The following is a 7,346-nucleotide window of genomic DNA, read 5'->3' on the forward strand; positions in this document are numbered from 1 at the left end:
TCATGCAAAAAAGGGTCGTTTTTTTCTCCAGGACAAAAGGGCTCAGTCTTGATGGAGCTTGACTGCTTTTACAGAAAGGAGCCCAAGAGTAGCCTGGCCTAGGCTACGTCTTAACCCTTAAATGCATAAGCCATTGGACTCACACTAACGCATAACATGGGTCTAAATAGACCCGCATTTCCAATGTATTTCTGAGCGTTAATCATGTATTCTCTCTCACAACTTCTAAAACCAATACATTTTATCCCATAATTCTTCTAAAAGTAATTACATAGGTGGTCCTTAATTCAAAAAAGTATTTTTTAAAATGTTCTTATATTTTTATTTTACAAATAAACATGAATTTGGAATTAAATCACTAATTTCTAGACGTGGACCGAAAATGGCCCGCATTCATTTCTAATGGAAGTCTAAATCTTTCACTATAATAACTTCCACAATTAATGTATTTTAATAGCTAATGGATTAAAAGTTGTGATTTAGGCTGTTTTTAATGCACAAAATGGGTGTTATTTTTTGTATCTTATATAAATAAACACACAAACAATTTCCCCCATTACTGCAGACATAGCCTAAGTCTGAAGTGTTTCACGTTAGGAACTAAAATATATTTAAAAGGATTCCAGTCAGGAACAAATAAACTGTTTTTGACCACTGCTGACCTATTGGATTTAAGCCTTCTAAGTCATGCATATTTGTGTAATAAGAGACGGTGTGATCGGAGGAGCCCATTAGCCTAAATCAGGGCATGATTAATGTGCATAATTATTAGGCAACTTTGGTTTCCTATGGGAAAATATGCCACAAAAGACATCTAACAAACTCCAAAAATACTATAAACAATTTTGATGTCTTCCAGAGGAGTTTGGCTGTCTTGAAATATTGGTCACATCTGTCTAAAGCACTGTTATAAAGCCATCAGTGTCACATGACATGAGCTCACAAAGTCACTACCAGATTTAGAAGAATTGAAGATGAAACTACCACAAAACTATTACCTGCAGTGCTGTTACAGGTATATTCCAGAACTGAAACCTACATTGAGTGTCCACATAAACATTCTATTCAGCACTCAGAGACATGGCCAAGGTAAAACAGGCTGAAACCTGAAGACCACTCAACAAGAAACTTAGGTCAAGACTGGGTCAAGAAATGTCTTTAGACAGTTTTTTCAATGGCTTTATGAACTAGTGAAGGTGACTGTTAATGGACCAGGTAGATGAGTCTATGGCTAGATCAGCAATGTGCACACTTACATGAGTTCCTGAGTTCCACTCAAATGCCAGCAAAGTACAGCATAAATACCATGGTCTTCAAAAGATGCAAATGTCTTCCTCTCAATGATCCAGCCATGGGCTCATCCACCCTGTCTGTCAAGAGTCACTTTCCCAAGTCCATATAGGCCTAACTTTGAAAACTCTGTCCCCAGGTATTTTTGACCCAGTCTTGAATTAATTAACTTGTCTAGTGTCATCCCTTCTTACCTTGGCCATATCTCTGAGTGCTCAATGCCCTGTTCTTCTGGACACTTGGTGTAGGTTTCTGTTGTGTAATATTATAGGAATGCAGGGTAATACTTTTTTGTAGCTTTAAATTCTTCTCAATTTTTGGCAGTGAAATTTCTTACGACACTGATGACTTTGGAATGATGCATTTCATAATTCTGTGGTAAAGTGACCAATGTCTTGCCAATTTCACAACAGCCACATCCCTCTAGACTTCAAAATTGTTAATCGACTTTTCAGAGTTTGTTAGATCTATGTTGTGGCCCATTTTCCAAGAAGACAACAAAGTTGCCTAATAATTATGCACACCTGATATAAGGTGTTGTGTACCTTCGACCACAGCCCCATATTTTTATACAAATATGCATGGCCTGGAATGCTTAAATCCGATCAAGTCAAAAGTTCATATCAAGTTCATATAGATTCCTGTTGGAAAATAAGCATAAAAAGACAATATGGTCAAAAAACATGTTTGCCTAATAATTCTGTATATAAAAAATGAATGCGGATCATTTTTGACCCCTGTGTGTAAATATCATATTGTAAGAGCCATAATGCAGAAAAGATATAATATGCTTGAATGTATGTACATTTCATAGTTGCTATTTATATTTGCTATTTGTATTTTATTTCATTCTTAATCCATGCCATTGTGTATTTCGTAATTCTAAGAAAATGATTATTGATATAAATAATTAATGATGACGCTCCTTTAGAGTGACGTAACAGAACGTGCAGCCAGTTTAGTGAGAGCTGCGTAAGGCACGGGAGCATAAATGTTTTCGGTAACACTTTATAATAATGTTCCTTAGTAAAGACTCAGTAAATAATTAACTAATGGTGAATAAAACATTAACAAATGTTTTTATTATTAACTAAGCTTTATTAATGCTTTATAAAATATCTACAAATGATATCTGCAAGATTTTACACACCTTATAACAGAATATTTTATTCATTTACAAGCAACTTGTAAATGTTTGATAAATGTAAAATATTAACATAGCATTTCCTAGTCATTTACAAGCATTTCTTTACATTTCCTAGTCATTTACAAACGTTTGTTAATGTTTTATTCATCAATAGTTAATTATTTATTAAGTCTCTATAATGCTTTTTTTGCATCCACTATTCTAAAGTGTTACCAAGTTTTCTTACCGTACGTGCGCCATGCGCCTTGTGATTTGTAACCTTTTTATTTCATATAAAGACACCTAAACTTTAAGAACTTGTCATGTCGTGCGCGTGAAGAAATTACTGTGTCTGCAGCTCTAAGTGGTATTTTGGAAACTGAAGAAAGATTGCCACTACATTTAGTAAGAAAACTGCTCACGGATGGACCATGAGAGACTGAAAACCGAACTTTTTGGATGCTAACAAAGGAGCCAACCAGCAGTTAACACCTCTGAACGGTCTGCCAGATTGGAGCATCACTCTGCAGAGGATTCACTCAAAGCAAACGAGGTGGTAAGCCTTCCGAATTAACATATGAAAAAGGACAGTCTCTGGAAATGTCAAAGGACGAATTGCCATTAAAGATCGTTTTGCTAAATGGAAGGAATCCACATACTGTGCTAGTTTGGAGCTAAGTGAAGCCAAGAAGCTAACGCTAGCTAGCTGCTGAATGACTTGCAGTTTTGAGCCAAGAAGCTAATGCTATTAGCTACCCAATGACTTGCAGATTCATGCTAACTTGTTAATGGAAGCCTGAAACCGAAAATTACTGAAAGCTCCGTGTGTTTTGGATATTGTGAAGCATTTATTGGAGGAAGAAAGGTGTTAGTTGGAATACTTTGATTCATATGCACACAGTTTGCGCACAGCTTTATTGAGTAAAGAAATATGGCAGAAGGCAATGTTGAAACAGTTGGCACTGATGAATCAGACACCAAACGGACAGTCAAGTTAACTGAGAAGGCAATTGAGGAAAAACTGCACAGATTACTTGGCACCAGAAGAGGATATCTATCTCGACTCACAACTCTAAGGAGGGAAGTTACCAGTTTAATCACATTAGCTGATAATTTGCCAACAGTGAAAGAAATAATGCAGGACGAATTTAATCCAGTTCTCCAAGATTTTATTGAAATCACTGAACAAGTAGGTGAACTTTTACCTGAAGATGAGAAAGAGGCAGATATTAACAACTGGTTTGAGCCTAAACTTATTGTTATCAGACAGTTTACTGAAGAAACTGAAATTTGGATGGAGCAGGAAACATTATGCTTACAACAAGCAAATCAAGAAACACAAGATGAGGAGGAGATACATCCTGATGATAGTGTGTCACAAATGAGCCACAAGTCCAATAGACCAGTGACCAAGAAGGGTTCACATGCTGGCCGCTCAACTGTCGTGTCTTCTTGTGCATCAGCTCGTGCTATTGAAGAGGCCAAGCTCTCTGGTCTAGTAGAGCGTGCTGCTATTCTGGAAAAGAAACAAGAGCTAGAAATGGAAGAAGTACGCATCAAAGCGGCTAAAGAAAAGTTGGATCTAGATGCAGCTATCGCAGAAAAAAGAACAAAAGTCAAAATACTGAAACAGTATGAGAAATCAGAGGATGGCATGAGTAGCTACATGCACTCTCGTCCAGCAGGTGGCGCAAGAGTGAAGGAAGAGGAAAATCCTGTCCCTCTCACCCAGAGCAGGCCTTCTTATAGAAGCCAGTTCAGGCCATTGCAAGATGCAAGACGTCAGGTTGCAACAGTAAACACTGCAGGGCAACAGAATGATGGAAGCATGAGTGGTCTTCTGAAGGTAATGGAAAACCAAAACGCTATTACAGAGATGCTTGTTAAGCAACAGCGCTGCGCTCAGCTTCCTGACAAAGAAGTAACAGTGTTCAAGGGCGATCCACTTACTTATAGATCTTTCACTAGAGCTTTCGAACAAGCTATTGAACAGAAGACGGACAGTGAACAAGACAAGTTGTACTACTTACTACAGTTTACTGCAGGAGAACCACAGGAGCTTGTTCGAAGCTGCGAACACAGGCCATCACACAAGGGTTTCAAAGAAGCCAAAGAACTCCTAAAGAAACATTATGGAGATGAGTTGGTGATTGCAAGCGCTTACATCGATAAAGCTTTAAAGTGGGCACCAATCAAGGCTGAAGACGGAAAAGCACTTAAGACCTATGCCTTATTCCTAACTGGTTGTTGCAACACGATGCAAGATGTGGAGCTGATGGAGGAAATGGACAATCCTACAAATATGAGGATGGTGGTATCCAAACTGCCTTTCAAGATGCGAGACAGTTGGCGCAATGAAGCATTTAAAATCAAGGAGAAGAGAGGGCTCAGAGCTAGATTTGCTGACCTCGTCGCCTTCATTGACCGACAGTCTAAGGTAGCCACGGATCCACTCTTTGGAGACCTCCAAGGCACAAACCCACCACCAGCAGGAAAAGGTAAGGACAATGTGAAAGTGGTTAAGAGTGGAGCAAAAGGAGCAAGCTTCGCAACCAATGTGGCGGTGGAAAAGAAAAGTGTAACTGCAACACCGAAGCAAGCAAGCTCATCCAAGACAGGAACTTCTTTTGAAACTCCATGTATTTTTTGTCAAGGAAACCACACCTTGGAAACTTGTAACAAAATCAAAGAGAAAACGAAACAGGGACGTATTGACTTTTTAAAGTCAAAGGGACTGTGTTTCGGGTGTTTGAGACAAGGTCATATAAGCCAGAACTGTAAGAACAAGACAGTATGCAAACAGTGCTCACGAAAACACCCAGACATTCTTCATCAGAACGAAGGAGCGAAGAATGCAACTTCTGTGCCGGAACAGGGTGATATTCAGAAGGAAGAGACGTCTGCGACTCCAAGTCCTGTTAAGAAAGAAATGTGTGGCTACACTGGGGCCGGAGAAACAGACTGTCTACTACCTGTAATTCCTGTGAAGGTGAAGTCCCGCAGCAGTGGAAGATCCGTAGAGACCTACGCATTTATGGACCCTGGGAGTACAGCCACGTTCTGTACGGAGGACCTTAGAAAGAGGCTGAATGAGAAGGGAAAGCCAATTCAAATCTCCTTGAACACAATGGGTCAGAGCGAAGCAGATGAACAAAAAGTGATCAACAGCTACCTGCTCACAGACCTTGAGGTGTGTAGTCTTGATGGAGAAGAGTACTTGCGGCTACCCCAAGTTTTCACTCACAGCAACATCCCTGTGCAGAGAAAGAACATCCCCAGTCAGCAACATCTACAGAAATGGTCGTACCTGAATGAGGTGATTCTCCCGCGTATCGATGCAAGTGTGGGCCTTCTCATTGGCGCCAACCACTCTAAAGCAATGGAGCCGTCGCATGTAATTAACAGCCAAGAGGAAGGACCCTCTGCTGTAAAGACACCTCTCGGCTGGATGGTGTATGGTACAGTGATGAATGAAAAACCACTGGCTGAAGTCAAGACAACCTCTTACAGTGTAAACCGAATTGCAGTCGAGGAAGTAGAACAGCTCCTTATCAAGCAATATAACACAGATTTTCCAGAACGTCAATATGATGATAAAGAGGAAATGTCACAAGAGGACAAGTTGTTCATGGAATCAGTGCAAAGCACAACCAAGTTCACTGATGGACATTACAGTGTGGGGCTCCCTCTGAGAGACAAGGGTGTGAAAATGCCCAACAACCGCTGTGTGGCCGAACAGCGAGCTTCTGGTCTAAAGAGAAAGCTGGTGAAGAACCAAAAGTTTCTGGAGGACTACAAAGGGTTCATGGAGAGCATCCTTGAAAAAGGCTACGCCATGGAAGTTCCTCAAGATCAGCTCGCTCGTGACGACAACAGGGTTTGGTATGTCCCACACCACGGGGTATACCACCCGAAGAAAAAGAAAATACGGGTTGTTTTCGATTGCAACGCCAGCTTCCAGGATGTGTCGCTCAATGGTCAGCTGATGCAGGGACCTGACCTAACCAACACGCTCATTGGTGCCTTAGTGAGGTTTCGAGAAGAACCGATAGCTGTGATGGCGGACATAGAGTCCATGTTTTATCAGGTGCGAGTCCCAGAGACAGATGCTGACCTGTTGCGGTTTCTGTGGTGGCCGGCTGGTGATCTTAGCGCACCTGTGAAAGAATACAGGATGATGGTGCATCTTTTTGGAGCGACGTCTTCCCCTAGTGTTGCGTCCTATGCGCTACGACGAACAGCAGAAGATCTAAGAGGCACCACAGCCCCGGAAGCCGTGGAAGCAGTGGAAACAGTTCTACGTAATTTTTATGTAGACGACTGTCTGAAGTCGGTGGCAACGGAGGAGGAAGCAGTCTTCTTGGTGAAGAATCTTCGAAACCTGTGCGCTGAAGGGGGTTTTACCCTCGCCAAGTGGGTCAGCAACAGCAGAAGAGTCTTGTCTTCCATTCCTGAAGAACTCCGAGCCACTGAGTTGAGAGACCTCGACCTCACACAGGACATTCTGCCCACAGAACGAGCTCTCGGTGTACAATGGTGTACAGAGGATGATGTGTTCACATACAGCTTCCAGCCACAGGACAAGCCCAAGACAAGACGAGGTGTTCTTTCTGTCGTAAATTCCACCTACGACCCTCTTGGCTTCCTGGCACCATTGATACTCCCTGCTAAGCTTCTCCTGAGGGACCTGTGCAAAGAAAAGGTAGGATGGGATGAAGAGATCGGTGACTCAAGAACAGAACAGTGGAGTAGGTGGCTGGAAGATCTCAGTCTCCTCTCGGGCTTCAGCATCAGAAGATGTGTCAAACCTCAGGCCTTTGGAACCACAGTCGTTGCCAGGTTACACCATTTTTCTGATGCGAGCGAGGTTGCCTATGGCACGGCATCTTACCTCGTTCTGGAGAATGACCAAGGCAGAATCCACTGTTCC

The sequence above is a fragment of the Engraulis encrasicolus genome, unplaced genomic scaffold (assembly GCF_034702125.1).
Source record: "Engraulis encrasicolus isolate BLACKSEA-1 unplaced genomic scaffold, IST_EnEncr_1.0 scaffold_39_np1212, whole genome shotgun sequence".
Lineage (NCBI taxonomy): Eukaryota > Metazoa > Chordata > Actinopteri > Clupeiformes > Engraulidae > Engraulis > Engraulis encrasicolus.